Here is a 27,052-nt window from a genome sequence, read left to right as displayed (position 1 = left end):
CCTCACATTTGATGTAATATTCTGGCATAGGTCATTTCCTACGTATATTATAAAGAGTAATGGACCCAGAACGCTGCCCTGTGGCACCCCTGAACTTATATTTCCAATTTCCGATATTTCATGACCTATTCTAACTCTCTGGGTTCTACCTTTTAAGAATTCTTGGATCCATAGCACCACTCTTTTATCTATTCCTAGACTACTTAACTTATCTATTAATATGTCATGTGGCACCAAATCAAATGCTTTCGAAAAATCAATCACAACTGCATCGATTCTTCCGCCTCTATCTACTTCTTCAGCTAGATCCTGAACCAGCGACGTAATTTGACTATCACATGAGAAGCCTTCCCTAAAACCATGCTGGCGGTAGTAAAACCAGTCTTTCGCATTTAGAACATGACAAATATAATCCGATATCAAATGCTCCATGACTTTACATACGACAGATGTAAGGCTAATCGGTCTGTAGTTTCCGACATCTAATTTATTTCCACCTTTATGTATCGGTACCACTATAGCTGATTTCCAGTCACATGGAATAGCTGCATTGTTTATGGAAACATGAAATATACGCATTAAGTATGGCATTATGGCCTCGGAACCTAATTTAAGAATCTCTGTAGCAATACTATCTGGTCCTCTAGACTTCCGACTTTTTAATTTCGTTAGTCTCTGTCTAGCCCCTTTGGAAGTTATTTTGAAAGTCGAATTTGGTTCACATTCACGATCTGTGACACAACCACTCCTATCAGCGGGATTATTATTATTATTATTATTATTATTATTATTATTATTATTATTATTATTATTATTATTGAAAACCGAAATGAAATAGGAATTTAATAAGTCGGCCTTTTCTTTGTCATCAGTTATACTTTCTCCGTTTTGATTTCGTAAAAGCACTGCTCCTTCATTTTTTCCTTTTCTCCTGCGTACATAATTATAAAACTGTCTCCAATTGTTACTTTCATCTTCTTTTAAAATGGTTTTTAGAAAATTTTCCTGAGCTATCCTTTTTTCACACTCAGGTTTCTTAATTAATTCGACATATTTTTCCCAATGCTCATGGCTTCGTTTACGTTTACTAAATGCGCGCCTTGTCTTTTTCTTTAAGTAGCGAATATAATTAGTGTAATATTCAGGGTCCGGATTTTTCTTAATTATTTTAGAAGGTACACATTTTACTAATGCCTCGAAAATTATACTCTTAAATTTATGCTATACATTTTCCATATTTCCTTCAGTCCTTAGAAAGTCATCATGCTTTTGTCGTAGAAACGTTTGTAATTCAAGGACATCGGTTTTGTTCCAGACAGACACTGGACTTGACCTCGGATTTACTGTGTTTTCCCAGAAGATTTCTAATAAGACGCTATTGTGATCACTTATTTTATGAAGAAGTAGTAAGGAAAGCAAGATCAATGACATTTAAAAGACCGAATCCGTTAAGAAATAAAATAGTAGCCAAATAATAGAAGAAAAAGTAGTCTACTGTCAACTATTTAGGAAATTTGATTTGATATGCGGGAGAAAAAAGATTCATTAATTCATACATTCATTCATAGTTTTCTGCCAAGAGCTGGTCTTTCACCTAAACTCAGCATTCTCCAATCTTGCCAATTTTCAGCCTTGATCTTAGTCCCTGCATACGGTCAATTATATTTTAATGTTGTTTTTCATCTGATAACCTCTTTTGCCCCGAAATTTTAACCTATAAATTAAACAATAATTCTAAAATAACAAACACAATAGAAAGCGTGTTTAAACTGCAGAAAATTCTAAAAATATTATATTTAATTTACACATAACACTAGCACTTCTCACATTTTTATACGATAGTAGAAACTGAACAGTCGGAGGAGCAGATGCATCAAGAATTAGAGCAGCACAAATGAAGTACGCCTACAAGAGAGAACAGCAGATTGTGCTTCGATATGTCACAAAACTAAAACGTACAAAGACTGTAGAAGAATTGGAAGTAGTTTCATTATTAAAAGAATTGAATATTATAAAAAATAAATTAGGTTCGACATGTATACAGAATGATAAGAAATAGACTATCCAATATTTTAAAAAAGCTACTTTATGTTTCAAAAGAAAGAACAGAGAGAAGATTTACGAAACGACTTTTAGAAAGATGAGGCTGAAACAGGTCAATAAGTGGCTTAACTCCATGAAGGTTAGATGATGATGATGATGATGATGGTGGTGGTGGTCGTAAAATCTTTTACCCGAACTCATGTAGAAGTTTTCTCACTCTGACACCAATTTGTCACGGTGGAGCTTTTGTAATGTGAAGGCTACAACGATAAATACTCCGCTTGAGAAAGCACAGAACATCCCATTAATGACCAACGACCATGGCCTTCACGGGATTCGAACCTACGGTTGTGACTTCAATGCAGCATTAAAAGTTGTGTAGACCACGGTCGGTAGAGGTGTAGTGTGCGACCGTCCACGACGTGTGTTGTGCATGCACAGGTAGCAAGTCCCGTCATAAGCAGAACGTCACACGCTACGTCATGCATTTCGTTCGGTTCGGACTCAAAAACGATTAGTAGGCCTACATTGTGATCCCCTCCTATCCGGAGGGGAAGGGGGAACTTGGTAGGGGTGGGGGAGGAAACAAGTGTTGTGGCGGGCACGAGTTTCTTTTAGTTTGCGCCAATGTAGCGTGCAGGCTGGAAGTTCTGTGAGAGCCCTCTGGTGCCGGCCCAAGCAAACAGGTACGCCACAGCAACCACTGTTCGCTAAATGCTTGTTATTGCTTGGCACATCACGCTGCTTGTCATTGTTTGGTTACATTCATTGTGGGGACGGGGCATGATGAACATGCTTATGTGATTAATAACTCTTCGGAAATCTAGAGGCAATTCGAAGTCGATAATGGATCCGTGTGGTATTAAAATGGCACTTGGGAGAAAACTTGTCTCCAACAGTCACTTTCATCACAAATTTTATAATACGCCGAGAATTTTGTTTGGTCCATTTCGACCGAGCTATCACTGCACAGCGGTTGCACATGCAAGTTTAAATCCTAGTTGTTGCACGATTATAATTCGTATTACGAAAACACTGTGATGTTATTTACATTATATTATTAAATAGTATGCAGCGGAGGATTGAATTTTGTATAGAGTTGCTATGTCTAAGACGCTACAAAAATAAGCGACTTTTATCATTTCTTAAATTCAAATAAAACGCTGTGGATGATTGAACTGAGCAGATTCAAATTGCATTGTTTACCTCGTAAGTTAATTAAAATGCAATAAAGCGAAACGAAGTATCACTAATTAACGTTTCATTGTATAAGCCGGCGATTTTTTAAATGTTAATTCGAAGTACTGTTAGTCTAGATTGCTTATTTAGTTCTAACGTTCCTGTGTTCTCAGCTGTTAAATCAGCCTGCTTCACTGCTACGAAAGAAAATTTCAAAGCCATTCCGCTGACAGTTTAAAGTAGGCGAATTTCGGTTAAAAGATGATTATGATTTGACGGTTGTCTTGTACTAGTTTTCTCTTTCGCCAACATCACGGATTTTTATCCATTCAGACTTCCAAGAGATATTTAGTATAAATAACACGCACTACAATGCTTGGTCTTTGTTTAATTTTCCTTTAACTCCCCCTTTCGTTGATGCGACGCAACTACTCGCGGGAGATTGTAGATATGTTCACACCTCACACAATGAAAAGAACTGTATAAACATGTGAAATTAAACTTTAAATTATGAACCCCATTGACAGTCACATTACCCTTTGAAAAGTAAAAATATATTCAGTTGGAACTGGGACAACATAGTTCTAACAAATTTCTCGTCAAGAGAGTAGAATTTATAACTGGAATCCTGTAAGACTGAAGAAAATTGAGACATATATAACAACCTTCAGCCAGTGGCATAGAACGTTTTCGGGTCTTCTGTGCTATGGAATCATGATTTCTCTATCAATTATTGCATGCAGGTTTCGATAAACAGTGCACGTAACGATTAAGACCAGCAACTTCAACATTGCGTGGTATTCATGGTCGCAGATTATCATCCTTCCTAGGGCATCAATGTGGTTTATAGTATTATTTAATGTGGAGGCCCAAGTCATGAGAGTTTTATGGTTGTCTGATAAGCGTCGGGTCGAGGAAGACCCAGGGGTATTAAAACCAATAGAAAAAGAGAAGATTTTGATAAGGTTGCAGTATTGTATAGAAGTTTAAGAAGTTGTTAAATTCGATCCTAAAATTTTTAATATGGTATTATGATGTTTAGCAATTTTGTCGTTACTATATTAGGTCGATCCTTGCTTTATGTGAACTTCAATTTAAATATAATCTACTCTTCTTATGAACCTTCTGCCAGACCAGTATTTTTAATTGTTATTTAGTCAACTGTCTGAAGACAGGTTTGAACCTCATAAGTAACACCAATAAGGCATCACTCATGAGGCAACTAGACCAGGAGATAATGGGGTAGGGTGGCCAGTTCCTTTCCCCCTCCAATGCTTACGTAGCCGAACAATTGTTCTTCCTCTGACACATACCGGCAAGTGAGATGTACTGCCTGAGAATATACAGGAACATCATTTTATTTTTACTAACATTTCTAATATTAACCTAGCTATGCCTTCGGATCAACGGTTGAGAACCGGAAACACTGTCTGCTACCCCCTTCCACGACTGGAGTTCGATGATACTGGCGTAATATACAAACAAATCACTTTACTAGCTATAGGAGGGAAGAAAAGTAGTTCATCCATTTACGTAAACTAGGAAATATCACGTTTTTGGGTTTGACAATTTTCATTAGGTTTTTGTTTAATCAAAATACACTACTGTATTAACAATGAGTGTTTTTACGCACGAACTGAGCTGTCCATGCGGACATATTCATTATGCAGTGTATATTATACTGTCTACAGCACATTAGCGTACAATATAGAGAATGAAGTTAAATTGAAAAATAATTATAATATGGATATTTAAACATATTTTTGAAAATGGTGGCCGTTCATTTCGATACAAGCTTCAGTTCTTTTGTGTAATAGTATCTCACTATTGACTATTGTACCTAATTCCAATTACCAGTTTCGTCCTTCGTACTAGTAACTCATGTTGGAATAATTCTGTACCTACTCTATAAAAGAGTACCTTATGTACTGTAAATTCAATCTTCACATCTGCCCGATAAGAAAAGATAAAATTACACAGAGCTAAGACAGCCCAGCTACTAGACTTTACAGAGGGGCGAGCATAAGCGGGTGGAGGAAACTGGGATGCGTCGTAGGCAAATGGACGGCAGTACCTGTGCGAAAATGTGATTCAATATTGAAAGCTCTTTCGTCACTGGAAAACGCGAACATATTTCTGGAACGTACTATACTCACTAACTCAGTACTGTTTACAATTGCCGTAAGGCGACTATGACCGTATATGCGGTCTTGGTTCTGTGTGGAGGACGGGTGAACTTCATTAGTAGAAGGGGTGGGAGAGAAGTACATTCAAAAACTCAGGTACAATAAAATTTAAAGTAAAAATAAAATGATGTCCCTGTATATATCAGCTAGAACCTCAATCAGAAGTATATTGTTAATTAATGGGAAATGAATAGAATGTACCTTAATTTTTGGCTTGTTAGTCTTTAAAGTTTCCAAAAAGCATGAATATTACACTTGTTATGACCAACTTGCAATTGAATTAACGCACGCTCACGAACAGTTCGATGTGTAAAGTAGGCCTATATATAGTCTACATTAAATCTTACAACAAAATTATTATAATCACAAATTATAAATTAGACCTTTAAATACTCCAATAAGGAAATACTGATATTCGACTTCTAAAACTTCGTAAGTTCAGTTTTTCTCGAATGTTGAAATCTGTATACTGTATTTTCAAAGTGCATCTACTGATAACACCTGGTAAGTCTACAAATATTTTATACGTAACAAAAGTATAACAATTGTTAGCTGGAGTATAAAAAGAATAAGAAGTTATTTTACTCTCCTGTGCAATTTCCTCAAACTCAGTTATGAAGTTTTAGAAAGCCAACTATAATAATATAATCTTCATGAGATGATTGAATTTGGGTTCATATTAACTTCAGAGTTTGTCCATTTCAACCTTGGGCGTCTCTCGAACGGTTAGATACAATTCGCATGAGATCTCAGAGACTCCAATTAAATAAACGAATTACTTTTACTGGGCTTACGCAGGCCCGTATTTATTCTTGGGCCACATGGGCTCGAACGCAGGGCGGCAAAATTTTGAGAAAAAATCGAACTCAAAATACATTTTCACATCATAAGAAAAGAGCATCGATGATAGCTGTTAGTCACCGTTACTTCACTGTGTTTCGCTTGGTATATTTTCCTACTTCGCAGATGCCTACTTTAGATACATTATTAGAAAATGTTAAATTGTTATTAAATGTCACTTTTTTAGTTTGTATATGTATAAGATTTGCGAAAGTTAGTTGGTGAAGGCACAACATTTTTGCGGATCCGTGGGGTTAGTACTACCTAAATAGCTAAGGGACTAGACGTACGACAAGCCTTAGAAAAAAAAGATCAATACTATAAAACTGTAGATGTATGAAATTTTATCATTAAATCATAAATCAAATATAATTTATTTTGTTACGATTCTTCTCATGACATTTGGATGGATGGAGTCTTTTCCTGTTAGTAAAGCATTTTAGAATCCTGCGAGTGATATTTCTCTTTTATCTAAACAATACCAGTTTTATCCAACCAGCTGCAAAATTATTAATGAAATACACTGCAAGAAGAGAATAGGGCCGACCAATGAAGAAACTCAAGGATGAGTTGATCCTTGAAAGATGACGATGACGACGACGAAGATGAAAATACTGTTTTTTTTTTGTTATATATTTTACTTTAGATCCACTTCTGATGATGATAATGATAATAATATTGTTATTATTATTATTATTATTATTATTATTATTATTATTATTATTATTATTATTATTATTATAGGCCAAGTTTCCATTATATGTTTTTATGTAACCTACTACCTTTCTCGGGAGGTACAGTTCTGTTATTTGGAACATTCTCATTTGTTTTTAAGTTTCTGCATACAATAAAATTATAATCTGCTACCTACTTTTTTATATTTACAATTTCATCTCTCTCTTCAATACTGCAATCCAGACAAATGAATTCATCTTTGCTCATTCTATTTTAATAAATACAGAGACTGCCTTACTCTGAAGATATATTCGGCCAAGAATGCAAATTGTTTTGCGACGATAGAAAAACATTGTACAATCACGGCGCCCTTCTTTCGTCTGTAATTGAACAATTAAGTTCATATCTACTACATATATTGTATTGCAGTGCTACATGCAAACTGGCACTTTCTGTACTTATCTTTCGTAGCGGTATAATCTGTATGTGCAATTTATTCGCGAACTACTAATTGAAACACGCCCATCTTGCGAATAAATGCACTCTGTTTACATCGCCCACTTGGCGTTTTTGTTGTTGTTTAGTCAACTGTTCGAAGACAGGTTTTAATTTCATAAGTAACACCAATAAGGCATCACTAATGAGGCAACTAAGCTAGAAGATAATGGGGTAGGGTGGTTAGTTCCTTTCCTCCTCCATTGCATGCATCGCTGACTAGTTACATATTACACAAATCAGACTTCAGATGTATACAAACAATTGTTCTTCCTCTGACACATATCGTCAAGTGAGTTGTAGGCCTACTGCCTGATAATAGATGTATAGTCACAGAAACAAAATTTTGGCCACCTGAATTTTCCAAGTTCCAGTTATAAGCTTAATATACTGCGCATGCTCAGTAACACTGTTATAACTAGAACCGGTGCACCTCTATGGAATTTTTTTATGATACATTTCTTACTACAGCTCTTCCAAGAAGAAAGGCAGCTCCTGAGATACCAGCTTTGTTTTTGCAGTTGGAAGTCTGTTCATGATCCCGTCTTTAATTGCTTATGTGTAGCTGTCATAATTGTTATTCTTGCGTGTTTCTATTTCTTCTGATTATTTTAAAGTGCATTTTCGCTGGAAGTTAACTATATTAAATAGGCCTAGAGTTATCATGACGAACAACTATAACTTTGCATTTGTTACCAGTGGCAGGAACTGAAGCAGATAGAGAGAAGTTGATGTGAAGTGGCGGTTTGAACAGGCGAAAAATAACTGTCGAAAAATGTTACATTGCTCTGATGAAAGTAATTATGAATCCTGGAAAGCCACCGGCGTAGCTCAGGGGGTAGCGCGTTTGCCTGCTTATCCGCAGTTGCACTCGGTCTTGGGTTGGATTCCCGCTTGGACTGATTACTTGGTTGTTTTTTCCGAGGTTTTCCCCAACCGTAATGCGAATGTCCGGTAATATATGGCGAATCCTCGGTCTCATCTCGCCAAATACCATTTCGCTATCACCAATTCCATCGACACTAAGTAACTCAGTAGTTGGTACAGCTGTCAAAAAAAAAAGTGGCCGCACTCGTGAACAGCGAATATTTTCAAAGTCCACTTCGGGTCGCGGCGATGTTACACGATGCATGTGCTTGTACAAGCAGTTCCGGAACTATGAAAGTGTTCCATATCTGCTCCTCGCAGACCAGCGGTAGAGTGCTTGCTTAATGATTCAAAGGTTCTGGGTTCGGGCCTTCTTCAAGTTTTCATTTTATTTTTTAATCGTTCTTTAGCGATGTAAATGATATTCAAATTATCATTTATATCCAGTTATCGTTCTTGATAGCTATCACGTTATTTATATTTTTTATCGTTCTTTAGAGATATGAATAAAATTCAAGTCATCATTTGTATTCTGTTAACGTTTTATAACGATATGAATAATAATTATTACTATTGTAGCTACAGTATCTCCAATGGGGGTTAGCCCTATTTTACATATGTATGTGAGGGCTATAGTTTTATACACAAAAAAGATAAGCATAAAGAGAAATGGAAAAGAAAATTAAATTAGCTTACGCGATGTAAACAAAACATAAACAATCCGTAAATTAGGCATTGCGATTGCAAAACAAATATCAGTTATCAATTTGAAACATACAAAAACATTAACAACACACATACGTAACACTTCTATAACACAAATATGCAGCTTTCCGTACCATACATCATAAATTAATACACAATAGTCACACAAACACAATCAAACTATAATTACGACATTGCGACGACACCAAGCATCCCATAACTAACTCACATACATAACAAATCAAGCATCCGTTGCAACACATACACTTCAACATAGTAACCACACTTTTAAAAGTTACAAATTTGGCTCCAAGAAGAATAAATAGGACACTGTTACTAATTACTATTCTTCTACAATTTCTTAAATACATCTGTAATAAATCTGTGAAATTCCGATATGAATAATATTCACGTTTTTTATATTGTTATCGTTAGCGATGTAAATAATATTCAAGTTATCATTTATATTGTTTTCCTTCATTAGCATTATAAAATAATATTCAAGTTATTTATATTGTTATTGTTCCTTCGCAATATAAATAATCTGTATTTTATGTAAGTAATTATTATAACACAAATAAACATCTTTCTTTGTAAAATAGGTTATTTTATTTAGTAATTAAATACGTATTATATAATATCTTATATTAATTAAACAAACCGATATTTATCATTTATATTCTGTTATCGTTCTTTAGTGATACTGTATAAATAATATTCAAGTTATTTATATTGTAATCGTTCTTTAGCGATATAAATGACATAAATTTAATATTAGGTTTGGAAAAATCCAGTTGCATAATACTGCTATTAGTTTTTATTTTTTTATTATTACATTATACTATCTTGAACCACAATAAAATGAAAAGGAGTAACGAGGAATTGAACCTGATACGCTGACATCTAAATTCCGACGTTCGTCCGCTGAGCTACGAGGGCAAAAGTGTGGAAACATTTTCGGAAAAATTGGCTCAATCACATTCTAAGATTTTCTGATGATTCGTAGAAGCTAGTCCAGGATGCGGGGGGCAAAGGCTAATTGAGATTTCCCGGTCTCTGATAGGGTCAAACATCCTGATAGAATTAATATTTAACCCTTGCCGTGACTTTCGGTGAAGTCCGGAGGGCCCCATTAGTGAAACCCACTCTCCTCATCTCCACGCTTGGGCCCCCTGGAATTTAATAAGATGCGAAAGAGATAGTGGTGTGCGGAAAGCAACGGGATGTTACCGCATTTAGGCCTATCCTTCCCAAGAAAAACTGCAAACATGAACAAAGGAAGCTTTTAATAGAAGAAGAAGGATCTTCTGCGGACCTCTGGAAAAAGAACTAAGGAAGAGACTAGTGAAGTGCTTTGTGTGGAGTGTGGCATTGTATGGGGAAGGAACATGGACATTACGACAAAAGAAGAGAAACGAATTGAAGCATTTGAAATGTGGATGTGGAGAAGAACAGTGCGTGTGAAGTGGACAGACAGAATAAGAAATAAAATTGTGTTTGAAAAAATGAGTGGAGAAAGAATGATGCTGAAACTGATTAGAAAGAGAAAAAGGAATTGGTTGGGTCTCTGGTTGAAAAGAATAATAGACGAAATTAGGATATGTGGATCATATGCGGAGACTAAGAGGAAGGCAGAAAATAGGAAAGATTGGAGATTGCTGGGTTTGCAATGAAAGACCTGCCCATGGACAGAACACTTATGTATGTATGTTCAGAATGCCTGGAATATCGTGTCTAAGAACAGTCGCTATTTGCAAAGACTAGTCAATTCCATGCCCATTCGACTGCAAGATGATCGAGATAAGAGGAAGATAGACTAAATATTGAATTGTGGCTTTTTGTTTTGTTTTGTTTTTTTTTTTTTTTTTTTTTTGAACGCTTAATTGTTTGAATGTTTTAAGACCGACACCAGTAAATTTGTTTTGTTTATGCCACGAAAGATATTTTTATTGAGAATAAAATCTTTTTTCTTTCCATTTGCAGCCACAATATCATAATGATAAAGTCATGGCATAATATATTAATGAACCTCATGTTAATTACTAAAATAATCGTAAAAGAGAAAGGAGCCATTATGTATAGTTTGTCTCTCTCAAAATCAGAACAAAAAAGGACATAAAAAGCACGAGGTTGTAGTCGAACGCAGGACCTCATGAATAAGAGGCCTGAACGCTACCATTATGCTATCGATAACACACAGAATACTTCAATTATAACTGTAGATATCAGGCAACGTGGTCCAACAACATGTAACATCGCCTGTCTCCGAATTGTAGCGAAGATACCCGAAGGTAACTTTGTTTCAGGAGAGCGGCCACTTTTTCTCTTGACAGCTGTACATGCATCTTTAAATAACCAAAGGGGGGGGGGGGAAGATTCCTGGATAAATGGTGGAACAATAACAGCAGAAATCGAGGTGTCCAGTAAAAATCTTCACACCATATTTTTCAGCCACAAACTGGCGGATTATCTGGTACTTGAACTCTGATTTTTAACGTTGAATTCTATATTCTAACCATTCAACTAACAGAATTAGTATAAAGTCGTTTAAAGTTTAACAGAAATCTTTTCTGCAGTTTGTTCATACTAAACGTAGCACTACATTTGCCACTGTAATCGACATCGGTATTGAAGAAAATAAACTGCTATTTGAAATGAACTAATATTAAAAAATTAAGATCAATTTTGTCCTCGTAAACCCACAAAAATTCTATTACAGTAGATTATACCGACTTGTTTAAGAATTATTCGTCCGTTTACTTCTCCTTTTCAAGAACTCAAATATTGTCTATTATCGACTAATACCGAAACGTGTATAGAACAAGGTGTTTCTCTGTTAAAATGCGGCGTGACTTCACCGTCCTGTATCAAAACTAAAGTATTTTACGGAAATTAATTGCATGAAACATGATTTTTTTTTAGAATGTGAGGTGATGTGTGCAAAATTAAGGGGTTAGGTAGAGCTTACAGCAGTAGAATTTTTGGAAATATTCAACATTTTTTTCCTCCATTACTGCATCTTGTACAATAATGAAAATAGGTATGTGTAAAACACTGCCCTTCTGCTATTGAAAAAAATATATTTTTACGATAAAAAAATTATTTATATGTATATATATTTTTTTTTTTTTCAAAATTCAAAATGGTGCCAGTTCACTGTGCAGTGATAAAGCGTTTCCCTCATAACTTATAAACTTTGTAACTTTTTCATGTTCTCTCTCTCTTATTTCATTGCTGAAACTCATGTGTACAATATCATGCTCTTTTATTTTGTGATATTTAACCATTTTGAAACTGAATTTATTTTTATCAGACAATCTATCAAAGGTAGAGAAGTGATCTTGCATCATGTTGTAGATATGACATGCATAAATACACACAGAAATTTCATCACAGTATGTTGGATAGTTTTTTAGTTATGTGAGAAACGCTTCATCACTGCACAGTGAACTGAATTTTGAAAAAAAAAAATGTATTTTTTTTAACCGTAAAAATATTTTTTCATATAATAGAATGACAATGTGTTACACGTACTAATTTTCATTATCGTACAAGATACAGTAATGGAGGAAAAAAATGTTGAATATTTCCAAAGTTTTACTGCTGTAAGCTGTACCTAACCCCTTAAAAACGACTGTTCATTTAATTTGTCCAAAATAAATCATATCGTTAAATACTTCTGTGTTAAAATGATTTCGGATTTGAAATTTTTCTAGTTGACTTTATTTCTTTGAGCCAAAGTTGTTTTTAAGAACGTTCATTTTTGTCATTATACTGACTGTCTCAGGAGGAATGTAAAATACTTCAGGAATGTAATTTGGGTTAATCTAGATCGATTTAGACTGATACATACCTACGTCCGAAATGTAACGGTTGGGAAGTTATTGATAGGCGAATTTTTAAATGGAGAGAGGCTTATAGATGTTTTTCTACGTTTTAGAACATTATATGATACATTGTTAAAAATGCTGCATCTTGTGTTGTTCCAATAAGTTCATTTCAGAACATTGTGAAATGATACAGTATTGAAAATGCTGCATCTTGTGTTGTTCCAATAAGTTCATTTCATAATTAAGCACAAACTCACTAAGAAAATAAAATAATTACACAAAACAAAATTACTAAGGTTACCTTTCTTATGGATTCCATGAATTGTAAATTCTTGTCAGATACGGGTACCGGTTCTCTCTCCCACTTCAATGAAACACACTGTAGCTTGCCAGGTTCAGATAACATCCGGTAAACGCGGGAAAACTCACAGCTAGATGGAATCCTTCTTTTGGAAAAACGTCGTCTGTATTCAACAGCAGCCAATACGTTGCCTTTACAACAGGCATGTCAAAACCCTGCACATTGTGCAGTCGCGCACATTGTGCACTGGTCTGCGTGCAACGTGCAGTTCCTATTCCCCTACCTGGAGGGTGTGAATCGGCTTGGAGGGGAACGCGACAGGGCTGTACAGTACCTATAGTAGCAGATCAGCTTTTGTTTCAGTAACACAGATCAGTACGGGTGCTCATTGAGCTGTGATTGTGAATGCGTTATGAAAAATGAAATGAGGAGTCCACAGATATAAAGAAGAAGAGAAATCACGAATCATATAACATAACTGTTATGATGTTTTCCTCAGCCAATAGTAATTATTTTAAAATGAAAGTCTTTCATCATATCATGTGGACCTAATAGTGATATGAGAATTTAAATCATATTAGTAAAGTTCTCAAAATATGATATTCGCCTGCTCTTATTTCTTAATTAGTACTCTCACGGCAAGACAAACATGACAATGATGTTGTTTTGGAGTCTGTACTAACACAGCCATCAATGGTTAGACGACTTACAACTTTTATTTGATAAGCTGATAAGTGATGAGAATATAGTGAGTAATGCATGTGAGGCTCTTGAGGTTGTAAGGGAAGGAAGAAAGCAACTATTTGTAAGGCGGAAAATTTTTCTGGAAAAATAATACATAATGGCGAATTTTCCACCTCACGTTACTATATTATCTAATATACTTACGTTAATAAATCTTTAAACCTGACATAAAGAAAATGTCCTCGCTTCACAGCTTGTGAAGTACTCTTTTAACTCAATTCAGTAACGCTCGCAACTTGCTAATACTTGCTCTCAACGTTTTCCAAATAAACTATATATAAATTTAAATTCAAGCTTAATTTATCCAATTTATTAATACTAATGTGAATTTATATTAATATACAACAAGGAAATGATTCCAGTGTAAAAGCCTCACAATGTCCTATTGCATGTAATTGGGAGTAAAATATTTTCTTTCTTAGCATTTGTGCACCAATGGTCCCAATAATGCTTGAGGAACAATGAAAGAGTATTACTTTGAAATAATCAGTACCTACTACGTAAAATGAAATATTGTGTTCGTTTTTTTGTTGTTTCGAAATTACTGCAATATTTATATTTTCTTCAAATACTGTATACAAATCATGTAAATAAATTATTCTTTAAATACAAACGACTGCATTGTGAATTGTAACTGAGTAAGTCTATTGTTTCTTGTGTTACAACTATTGTCAAATATAGACATTGACAATAATTGTGTTTTTTCCTTCTGCTAAGTATGTTTATAATGTCCAAATGTCAATTTAATTGAACACTAGAAGCGCAGAATAGATTCTTGTACATCCCTCCCGCTAAGAACTGGTAAGAGCAACACGTGAATGACGCAATCTGCACAGACCGGCGTTCCGCGCACATACACTGCACTTTCAGTGTCTGATTTTTGACATGCCTGCTTTACAAAATCCATAAACAAAAAGTATGTCAGCATATTCACTATGCTAATACAAGAATTAAATGTAAAGTTAAGCTGTATTCAGTTGTGTGTTTTGCGCTGCTCAGATGCTTCCGTGTGCAAAAAATCTGGCGTAACACGTCAAGTATAGTACACGGAACCGTAAGATGTTCTAATATTTCTCCTCAACCGTTGGACTTCGAACATAAGTACGAGTATATTATCAAGTTAAATCCATGTAGGTTAATCCAAACTACATTTTCCTGAAGTATTTCATATTTCTCCTGAGACACGCTGTATATGAAGAGAGATCAATAAAATATTTTCAGGGAATTTTTAAATTCTGTATCGTAACACTGGCTGATCCATCTTCCATTTTCACAATACTTCTCTGGTATGAGATAGACTCGTCCTATGCTTTTATTTGTTTTTGACGATACTTCTTTGTATCTGTCATTGCTTCATGTTACACACAAAACATGATATTTTCCCCATTTGTACCTTCAGTAAATACATAGTTACATCAAAAGCTGTTGGTATCAAATTATATTAGTTCATTTTTATTTTACATAGTGACAGGAAATAAACTGTTATTGCCTTAGAGTTTCTTTTTATATTTGATTTGCGCACTTGACCACATGAATTGGATTGACAGTCTTGAGTATGAATAAAATATGCCGCATAGTTGCATGGGTGACGAAACATCCTATGATACAGCATCAGAAATGTTCAAAATATTTCTTTGAAAATATGGGAATTATATATATAAAATTACATACATACATACAGGCCACCGGCGTGGCTCAGTCGGTTAAGGCGCTTGCCTGCCGGTCTGAAGTTGCGTTCGGGCGCGGGTTCGATCCCCTCTTGGGCTGATTACCTGGTTGGGTTTTTTCCGAGGTTTTCCCTAACCGTAATGTGAATGCAAGGTAATCTATGGCGAATCCTCGGCCTCATCTCGTCAAATATCATCTCACTAGTAGTTGATACAGCGTCGTTAAATAACCAACTAAAAAAATACATACATAAGTGTTCTGCCGATGGGCAGGTTTTTCGCTGCAAACCCAGCATTCTCCAATCTTTTCTATTTTCTGCCTTCCTCTTAGTCTTCGTATATGATCCATATATCTTAATGCCGTCTATCATTTGATATCTTCTTCTGCCCCGAACTCTTCTCCCATTCACCATTCCTGCTAGTATATGTATATTTGTGTGTGTATATATATACACACACACACACACACATCTCAAGAGTACTTACTGACGTTTGCTCTTTGTTACAAGCATTTCTTTGATGTTTTTTTCTTAATTTAAACAGCCTCAAAGAATAATATTTTATCTTCAGATATAAGTTGCACTCTGCCCAGCAACGTCATTCCCAGCAATACTCCCGTTCCTTTCTATCATTCCAACAAAACTCTCTACCTTCCCCTTATTTCATCTATCACCCATAGTTACAAATGGGCTGCGTGAAACCTTGAGGGTATAAGTACTGGTTTCCGATGCTGATAAAGAACGGCTTGGGACATTGGGTCCTGGTGCTTATCAGGTGCTCGTGTGAGGTTAGGACCATGAGGGCTACCTTCAGCGCCAGATTCACGAATAACACCGAAGTCATCTATCGGACTTGCACATTCAGGCTGTTGCAACAACGCGTTGGAGGTATACTTGCAAATATTTTGATATTTAAGAAAAATGCATATAAAACAACGCCCAGTTTACTTTTTCCTGGCGACTGGCTTTTATGCATTAGGCCTATGTTGTGTAGATACGACATTGAAACATCCAGTATTCTACACATGGACCCGAATTCAATGGACATGTTACATTTTGAATGTCTGCTCCTTAACAGTACACACACGCATGTATAGTAGACTACATACACGTATATGCAATAGATTATATACAGTAAATTAAATATAGTACATACACCCATATACATTACTTTACAGACAGTACATACCCACATATACAGTACATTACAAACAGTACATACACACATAAACAGTACATTACATACACACATATCGTCGTTGTTCCTGCAATAACTCGTATGTGCAAAATATAAAATTGTTCAGTAGGAAGAAAACACATTTATTCATTCTATGGCAGTAGTATGTATGAGACTGTGAATTCTTAAATTTTCGAAAGAAAGAAATATAATTACATATAGGAGATTTTATTATTTGCTGTATCACTATTTAAGTTATTTAATAGAGCAAAAATCTAAAAATCGATAAATACTTCACATACCAGTTATTTCAGGAACAACGACGATATACATACATTACATATAGTATTACGCGTATATGCAGTATATTACATAAAATACATAACACTCAGCACACTGTCACATGCAGTACATACGTATCGTACATACAGTTTTCAATATGAAATATTGTAGTGAAGTTTAAAACACATGAAGTATGATAGTTTTATTTTCCTTTGTGTGTTATTAATCTATTTTTTGTATTGTATTCTTTTTATTTCATCACATTTACATATATATATATATATATATATTTTTTGTTAATTTCAACTCCACACACAGTACATAGCACTATACTATAAAATATGCTACATTTATTACATAATACAATATATAATATACTGTATATGAAGCATTAAAACATCCTCAAATACTGTGTCGATAGTACTAGTTGTGTATTCAGAATTTTGATAAAAGTTCTTACAAATAGGCTACATGTGTTGCTGTGCCGAAGATCGCTGTAAAGGTCTACTCGTGTTCTCAACTACGAAATAAAGAATCCAGTAACGCATGAATCGAAGTTGAATCGATAATCTGAGACAGTGACCTGGTTCAATTAATAATGGATGCTTGTCTGTTGTCAGCAACGAATTCCACATGGAAATTATAGCGAATAATTTGCATTGTAAGCTCGTGTATCAACTCTTGCTTTCGAAATAATGTCACATCATCAAAATGACTAATTGCCACAATTATATTGTTTTGTCATGTGGTTGAGCTGGTTTGAATATCATCTACTTAAAGAACTTCGCCATTCAATCTGTTCTGTCTTTAGTCGAATGAATAGACGCCGCATTTATTTGCAATATATATATTGCAAATAAATGCGGCATCTATATCGATTATAAATGCATTCAGGCATTGGTCTTTGCATAATACAGGTTTCGATTGTATTGTATTTATTTACATTCCATGGTATTCGTACATCGCTTCACAGCTAGAATATGGAACATGTCAAAAAATCTTAATAGTACTACAGAAAGTTTTAATTATAGTCACTGTCTAGTTGAAACATGTACAGAAAAGTTTTACAATATACTAGTACAACACAAGGAGTCAATATCGATACTTAATACTGGACAAAAATATTCATGCAGCGTTGTTGAATGTCGTAAATTCATCTACAGAATAGAAGGCGTGATAATTAGGTACTTCTTTAATTTGGCCCTAAATAATCTTATGTTTTGAGTTCGCTTTTTTATATCCATAGGGAGGCTATTAAAAGTTTTACTGCCTTATAAGCACTGCTTTTTCATACCACGATAGACTTGCCGATGGAGTATGAAAACCATTCTTGACGAGTATTTGTGCTATGAACTGTTGCATAAGTTACAAAGTTTTCACGATTACACACGAGGGAGATTATTATTGAAAAAATATACTGACAAGCCAGGGGCAGTAGAGCAAGTGAACAGCTTCAAATACTTGGGGTGTACTATAAGCAATAACATGAGCTGCCGCCAGAAGTCAAAAGGAGGATAACAGTGGCAAAGGAAGCTTTTAATAGAAAAAGGAGCATCTTCTGCGGACCTCTGGAAAAAGAACTAAGGAAGAGACTAACGAAGTGCTTTGTATGGAGCAGAAACATGGACATTACGACGAAGTGAAGAGAAACGACTAGAAGGATTTAAAATATGGATATGGAGAAGAGCGGAACATGTGAAGTGGACAGACAGAATAAGAAATGAACCTGTGTTGGAAAGAATGGGTGAAGAAAGAATGATGCTGAAACTGATAAGGAAGAGGAAAAAGAATTGGTTGGGTCACTGGCTGAGAAGAAACTGCGTACTGCAAGGATGCACTGGAAGGAATAGTGAACGGGAGAAGAGTTTTTTTATTTTATTTTTATTTTATTTGGTTATTTTACGACGCTGTATCAACATCTAGATTATTTAGCGTCTGAATGATATGAAGGTGATAATGCCGGTGAAATGAGTCCGGGGTCCAGCACCGAAAGTTACCCAGCATTTGCTCGTATTGGGTTGAGGGAAAACCCCGGAAAAAACCTCAACCAGATAACTTGCCCCGACCGGGATTCGAACCCGGGCCACCTGGTTTCGCGGTCAGACGCGCTGACCGTTACTCCACAGGTGTGGACGAGAGAGAGAGAAGAGTTTGGGATAGAAGAAGATATGAGATGATAGACGACATTAAGATATATGGATCGTATGAGGAAACAAAGAGGAAGGCAGAAAATAGGAAATATTGGAGAATGCTGGGTTTGCAGTGAAAGTCCTGCCCTTTGGCAGAACATTAAATGAATGATGATATTAATTATTGCGCTTGAAATTTGCAAGATTGAATTTGAACTGGAATTAAATTGGATTATGTTAGTTTTGTTACAATGTAATATTAATTTATTGGTTGAGAACCAATCACATCGATAGGTTACGACAACGTTTTGTTTACATAAATCATACTTCTCCGAAATACTGTATAATTTGCTCATATTTTCCCTTTCCGAATATGAGGTTTATTGAGAAAGCGGCAGATTTTTTTATGATGATGACTAATAGAAAAATCTCAACCATTTTAGCACTTACTGCGTACGTAAATTTACCAATATATTTCTCTGCGTTGTCGTAATGTGTTTAATACCATTAACGTCGTGTGGCGTAGGAAGGACACTTTATTCCATCATTGAGTATTTAGTGACCTACAGGTCATTTAATCGAGAAAGATCTTATAATGACTTTTAATGCTTGTTGAAAGAGCGGAAATAAGATAAATGCATTAGTGTGATGCCGTGCTCTTATAATGTAGTCTATTGATAACGCATGCAAGCATTATTTAGTACCTTTTTCTGTACATTCAAGTTCAGTACACTTCCAATTGTCCGTCATCCGTTTAACTGGTCTGCATATTATTCGATTCTTTCCACCGTGAAGTTCTGCTTTTTTTCTGGTTGGTAGCATTCCGCGTGCATCTCAGAGTAGTGTATTTAAATGCCTATATGTTGATATCATACCTCTAATCGATTGTCACCAAGAACTAAGCCTTTCCTTACTGTATAAGCATTTCATGGTTCAACTTGACACGATACTCTGTTAATTGATAGTCTTGCTGTCCTAAAGGTTACAAATGAACGCAAAATAGAAACTAAGCAAAGAAGAGGTACAAAGACTTTATCATGAAAGCTAAGCCGGTGGGGGAGATGGATTAGCATGTAAGGAAATAGTGCAACTAGCATAAAAAAACCTGACAAGGCTATTTAAGCATTATTTTAAAGTACGTACTAATGATTTTAATGAGAATTTTACCAGCTGCGAATGAAAAATAATTATACGAATGAAAATAATTAAACATATTAAGGTATGTGCATTTAAAAAAGTGAATATGTTCAGGTTTGTGAAATTCTTAACTTTTGTTGTATTTTTTTTTCAAATAAAAAAGATAATAGGCTAATAGTTGTACTTTATATCAATTAGTGCATATCTGAAAGAGAAACAATGTCTGTTTCTTTTTTCGGAATTACAATATCAAATGTCTGAGAATAAACTAAAAAAAAAAAAGTTCCCGGCTGTAAAATTTTTAAAATGGCGTTTGTTGAGTTTTGTGAAAACTGTCCTCAATTGTAGCTTAAAATTGTCTATAAACTTTGTTTCTCAGGCAGCCTCTATTTAGAAGAAATGCGTTAAAATTTTAAAATGTCAAAATCTTCGCCTTCATTAATCCAGAAATAGTACATGGTAAAAACTTCGTATGGCTATGGTCGATTTCTTCTTGTTGGATTTGTGAAGTCTTTCTGTTGGCCGGACTCTCTTAGGTTTGAACAGCTGGAATATTCGACCAGTTAAGTACTTGGAACTAAAGCATAGAGCTGACTTATCAAGGGTCGTAAAAGAAAATAATGACGGATAACAATGTGGCTTTGTCTTTTCATTAGAGTGTAAATCAGACATAGGTCATTCATGACTAAATCGTTCCTGAAGGCCGGCATGGATTGATTGCTTCAGTGGCGGATTGAGGATTCACCTATAAACAACTCCTAAAGCTGAGAGATACTAGTCATTCCATCAGTACCAAATAGTCGAACACTGCTTGACTTCATGAGGTATAATGAAATATCACTGAATAATGGCACCGAAAAGATAAGGAAGGAAAGGACCAGAGAGAAAATAAAGATACATCCTCAATTATCGTATAGAAGGACTTTGTTTTTAGAATAATAATTGTGACATTTTACGTAGGCCTATAGAATTCCAGAATAAGTTGGCTTTTATATCTTGCCTTTGAAAAGAATTCGTTTAGTTTGGGGAAAGGTTAGCTACATACTCCGTGTTCTGCCAGGAATAACAAAAACTTTATCCGTCAAAATTTCGAAAACAAATTATACACAATCACAATTTGTCATACATATGTAACTAGGAAACGAAAACAAACATTGTAACAATTAAAACCCTAAATTTCATAGTTCAGACTTTTAACACAAATACATGATAACTAAATACGAGTATGAAAATACCTGAACAGGAAAGACCTGCACAATTTACTCTTTTGACAGTGTTACCAGGTTATCTTAGTGTAAGTTCTCCCAATGACATAAAAGGCCACATTTTGCTCGAAACATTTTTGAAATCAGTTTATGTAACATAACTAAGGAAGAGACTAGTAAAGTACATTGTGTGTAGTGTAGCACTGTATGGGGCAGAAAGATGGACATTACGACGAAGTGAAGAGAAACGACTAGGAGCTTTTGAAATGTGGATATGGAGAAGAATGAAGCATGTAAAATGGACACACAGAATAAGAAAAGAAGCTGTGCCAGAAAGGGTGAGTGAAGAAAGAATAATGCTGAAACTGATCAGGAAGAGAAAAAGAATTGGCTGGGTCACTGGCTAAGAAAAAAAAAATCTACTAAAGGATACATTTGAAGGAATGATGAATGGAAGAAAAATTCGGGGCAGAAGAAGATATCAGATGTTACTCTCTTTCCAGCTAAAGATTGAAGTAAATGTAAATAAATGCACGTGGCTTAATGGTTCCTGATTGGCTATTGGACGCACAACGCCTCCAAACTCGTGCTTGTCATCTTCTTCCTCATATTAAAATAGTTCCTTCTAAAATAATAAAATGTATAATATACATGGAATACGAGTGAATTAAACATGCTTATCAGAACACTTTCTTACGATTTAAACAACATGTTTATATTAGTAGTTTCAGACATTGCGTGTTAAATCATTGTAACGTGTATTATGGCAACGCGCATGCGTAATAGGCATTAAATCCCTCCCAAGGGACTTGCAGCTTCATAGAGCACATCAGCACGACTGGTATAACACAGTGCGAGATTCAGTGTTGTCAAGCTCAAACAAATTTCTGTAGAATTAAAGAAATTCTCCATTCTTCAAAGAATAACATTTAATCACGAATCTACAGGAAATTAAAATCCACTATTCCCAGTAAACAAATAATAAATATTAACCCTCTGTGAGCATTTTACGGGTTAGTTCAATGAATGTGTTGAAATGTCTGCAATATATCAGACGGTGGCTGCCCTGCGTGCTCACTTGCTGAAAATAAAGCGCCCTGGTGGCTGCTTTGGTAGTTAGCTTGCGATTGCGGAGTAATACATTTCGGTTTTGTTTACGTCTACTTCAATCTTTAGTTGGAAATAGTTTAGACAATATTAAGATACACGAATCGTATGCGCAGACTTAAGAGGAAGGGGAAAAATATTGAACAGTACTTTTACTTCTCCACATCCTATGCAAAAAAAAATAAATAAATAAACAAATAAAACATTATGCTTTTAACCATCCCCGTGCCACAGCCATGGAACCGATTTTTTTCGCCTTCCACTATCTAACTGAAGTAAATCTTAGACATTTAGCAGACAAACTATGAAAAAAGTGGCATGTAAGAACAATTTTATGTAATGTGCTGTCTAAACCAAGCATCTACGAATTAAAAAAAAAATCGAAGATTTATTTTCAGGTCGACTACTTTCTTCTTCAAAAAAAAAATGTACGCCCTGGAGTCGGGCCTATTTGGCTCATGCGTAAATACGGTCTGCTTTTAACAGAGGTAGATAGATAGGTAGATAATGGATGGATGGATGGATGGATGGATGGATGGATAGGTAGATAGATAGATAGATAGATAGATAGATAGATAGATAGATAGATAGATAGATAGATAGATAGATAGATAGATAGATAGATAGATAGATAGATAGATAGACAGACAGACAGACAGACAGACAGACAGACAGATAGATACAGACAGATAGATCCGAAAATACCTGAATAGAATATTCGTCCTGCATTTTACTTTTTTCCAATGTTGCCAGGTTACTTTTTTGTATTGTATTGTATTTGTATTGTATTGTACTTATTAACATTCCATGGTATTCATACATGCTTACAGCTAGAATATGGAACAAGTCAAAAAACTTAATACTATTATAAAATCTTAATTTATAGTCACAGTCTAGATGAAATATATACAGACGAGATTTACAATATAGTCTACTAGTACAACACATAGTTTTAGTATCAATTTCATGAAGTGTTATTGAATGTCATGAATTCACCTACAGAATAGAAGGCGTGAGAAATTAGGTACTTCTTTAATTTGGCCCTAAATAATTTTATGTTTTGAGTTTCATTTTTTATATCGATAGGGAGGCTATTAAAAATTTTTACGCCACATAACTCACTCCTTTTTGAGAGCACGATAGACTTGCCGATGGAGTATGAAAGTCATTTTTTGACGTGTATTTATGCTATGAACTGTTGAATTAGTTACAAAGTTTTCACGATTACATACGAGGAAGACTATTAATGAAAAGATATACTGACAAGCCATGGGCATTATTTGTAGTTTTTTGAAAATAGTCCTACACGATTCCCTAGATTTCGCACCTACTATTATTCTAATTACTCTTCAGTTCTCTCACTGACATAAAAGATCGTATTTTGCGTAAAACATTTTGGAAATCAATTTAACATGATATGAAAGGAAGGTAAATAATGAAAGTAAGTAGGATATCATGCAAAAATATTGAGTAGCACTTTCATGTCTCTTCATCTTGCGCAACGAACAAAATAAAAAAAAAAAACTAATATACTGTAGATTTTATGTCGATCACCATTTTGTGTGTATGTGTTTTTTTCATTATTCAAAATAAAATCATATTAACGTTTATATCAAAATATTTTATATTTCATGTGCATCGTTTCCAAATAAATTTATTCGTAATACTGCCAAATTATAATTTCAATGGTATTCATTTTGATAGTGATGCGAAAAACAATACACACAAAACTAAACAAACGGGAGTTATAGACAGTACAGACCAAGGTCCATTCTGGGTGCGAAGCCGAAGAGGAAGAATAAAGAACTCGACGGCGTTGTACATGCTTCACGTTTGTATAACCGCTGCAAACAACAAAGTCCCATCGCTCCGGGGTGTGTTTCAACACTCATTCGTCATGCTTTTTCTCGGCTTGTTGTGGTGCATAAGGAAATCAAGGCGCAACCTTGAAACCTGTATTGTGAGTCGTAATGTTATCTACAAAGAGCATATTTGTGTTTCCGAGGTGGAGAAATGTTGTTTTCCTATCCATGTGTTCGTCTAATATCAATCAGAAACGTCTGGCAATAAAACCAAGATAGATCTCAGGTAAACCGCAATATGTTTTGCAGTACGAAACATAACAAACATAATTATGTAGTAGCTTAATCATAGAGGACTGTTTACTTTATGGAGGCTTAATTATACGGATATTTCATCACTCTGTGTGTAGGTGTGTTTCTAGGAACAAAGTGAATGTAATAATTGTGTTGTATTTGTAATAATGTGTAACTTGAAGGTCAAACGAAAGAAGTCTTTTTAAGTATGTTACATTTAAATGAGTGTTTCACTGAAGATAATAGTTCAAATCTCAGCGCGTCCATTTTGAATTTGAAGCTGTGAAGCATAATCGTGGGGCACGTGATGGTGGGATGGTTTCGTAAACTTAATCCTGTTTCCTTTGCCCTGCCACCATTGCACTATTCATCCATAATTTAGTAATTCTTAACGTAAGTGCAGTATCAACAGCAGTAGCTTTAGTAAATCTATTTCAGAATGAAATATCATCTGCTGTATGTATCCCTAATCAGTGATGCCAATCTGGTGACTTTTAATAGTTTTTCGGCAACAATTTTTTTTCTGTTTCTTATATAGGCATTTAGCGACTTTTTCTCTAGTGACAAAATAAAACTTAATCAATTAATAGTAAGGAATTTAGCTAATTTTGAACTTCCCGTACGCTTCAGTTGGCATTACTATATTTGCCTTTCTTTTTAAAGCATAACACTAAAATTTATCTAATAAATAGCAATTGTACCGCACCGTATCATCTTCCCCAATAGAACACCAACTCAATCGAATGCCTACGGCCAAAGTTTAACATATCAAGTTTTACTACGAGAAACTGCGTGGGTTCGAATTCCGCTTCGGCGAACTATTTTTCCGAGGCTTTTTCCAACTAGCCTATACCGCGATGAGTTGTCGCTAAAGTATCCATATATGACACTACACAAGTGTTTAAGTAATAGAATTCTTGGAGACTAACAAGAAAATTGTAATTTGGGGAGCATGTACCTATAAAAAAAAATACAAGACATTTAACAGCAGTTTATTTATGATATGAAATTTTGGACTTTTATAGTGATTTAGTTGAGAAAAAGAATTGTGTTGAGATATAATTTCCGACGTTTCAGAACTATAGTCTATAGCAGTGGTTCCCAATCTTTTTTGACTGACGACACACTTTACTGAACGCCCACGATATCGCGACACACTTATTTGATTTTATTAATAGTAATAATAATAATAATAATAATAATAATAATAATAATAATAATAATAATAACTGGTACATTTCTTCTGGAGATAAAGGTGGTGGAAGTCTGTGTAGAATATTTTACAGCAGACGGGGAGATGATACTGTTCACTGCACGGGAATTTTGTCGTATTTAACCTCCTTTTCGCTCAACTAAGACTTTCAAGGTCTAAGCAGAATTGAAAGAAAATTATATTAAAACATAGTTATTCACACATATTTGGTTCCATGATGAAAAGTGCAACAAAAAGGTGCCGGAACGCCGTCCCAGCGCTAGAAAAGAGCACAGATAACTTCTATGTAGTGATGTACATAGGTCGATCTTAACACGCAATCGAAAATTCTAAAAGAACAAGCAGCAACTTAAGTGGCATTAGAAAAAGAACAAAGGTATGTGTCAAAAATCCCAACCTATCTATACTGGATGTCCAATAAAAGATTATTATTTTTGAAAATTAATGTGAAATGTGCGGTTTTTTTGGGTTGCATAGTTTCTTTATACGTGGCCTTACGGTTGAGAAACTGAACTGGGCATTGTTGCAGGTGTTCACGTTTCATTGGTAAAGTCTGTCTCAAAATAAAATGTAACATATCAAAGACTTTGTTGCAAATAAAACATGCGTTGTAAAGAGACTTTCTGGATGACATAAAATTTATTTTTCAAATTCAAAATTTCGCTACACACGACATACCAGTGTGTCGCGACACATCGGTTTGGAAACCCCTGGTCTATAGGTATTAGATTCATAAGTAGAATCGGATTGCTCAATACCTGAAGGATTGCATTTTCGCTATATCAGTTGTTTGGGCTAGCCATGCACAACTGATACAACAGAATAAGCGATTCTTGAAATCTCGGTCAATACGATTAACCTGATGATGGAACAGGAAAGTAGTTTCGAACATTGGATATTTTAATGATGTACAGGGTTACTACAAAAAAGTAAGACACTCTCAATGTTTCATAAGTCCAAACTGTTAATGTTATCGGGAATGAGTTTATACTGTTTTGTAAAGTAACTCTTCAAGTTTACTTTGGGAACTCACAAATCTTGATTAAAATCGCCTTGTTTACACAGAATCCTAAATCCGGTGTGACATACCTGCATCAAGACTTACCATAACTCATGTATGATGCGTTGTTTAAACTCATGTAAATCACCAGGAAGTAAGTGTGAAATCGGAGCTC

The 27,052-nt window shown here is 35.0% G+C and overlaps 1 protein-coding gene across 1 annotated transcript in view; it reads left to right on the top strand.

The window, feature by feature from the left end:
- Positions 1 to 2,643: 2,643 nt before the first annotated feature.
- The window catches only part of Pkg21D (Protein kinase, cGMP-dependent at 21D), a 559,173-nt gene continuing 534,764 nt past the window's right edge, over positions 2,644 to 27,052 (top strand). Inside the window, exon 1 of the mRNA XM_069828544.1 lies at positions 2,644 to 2,729. The gene's annotated coding sequence lies outside the window, so the exon portion shown is untranslated. The remainder of the gene's footprint in view (positions 2,730 to 27,052) is intronic.

The sequence above is a fragment of the Periplaneta americana genome, chromosome 6 (assembly GCF_040183065.1).
Source record: "Periplaneta americana isolate PAMFEO1 chromosome 6, P.americana_PAMFEO1_priV1, whole genome shotgun sequence".
Taxonomy (NCBI): Eukaryota; Metazoa; Arthropoda; class Insecta; order Blattodea; family Blattidae; genus Periplaneta; species Periplaneta americana.
Note: the sequence above shows the minus strand (reverse complement) of the source record. Positions and strands in the feature narration are given on the sequence as shown.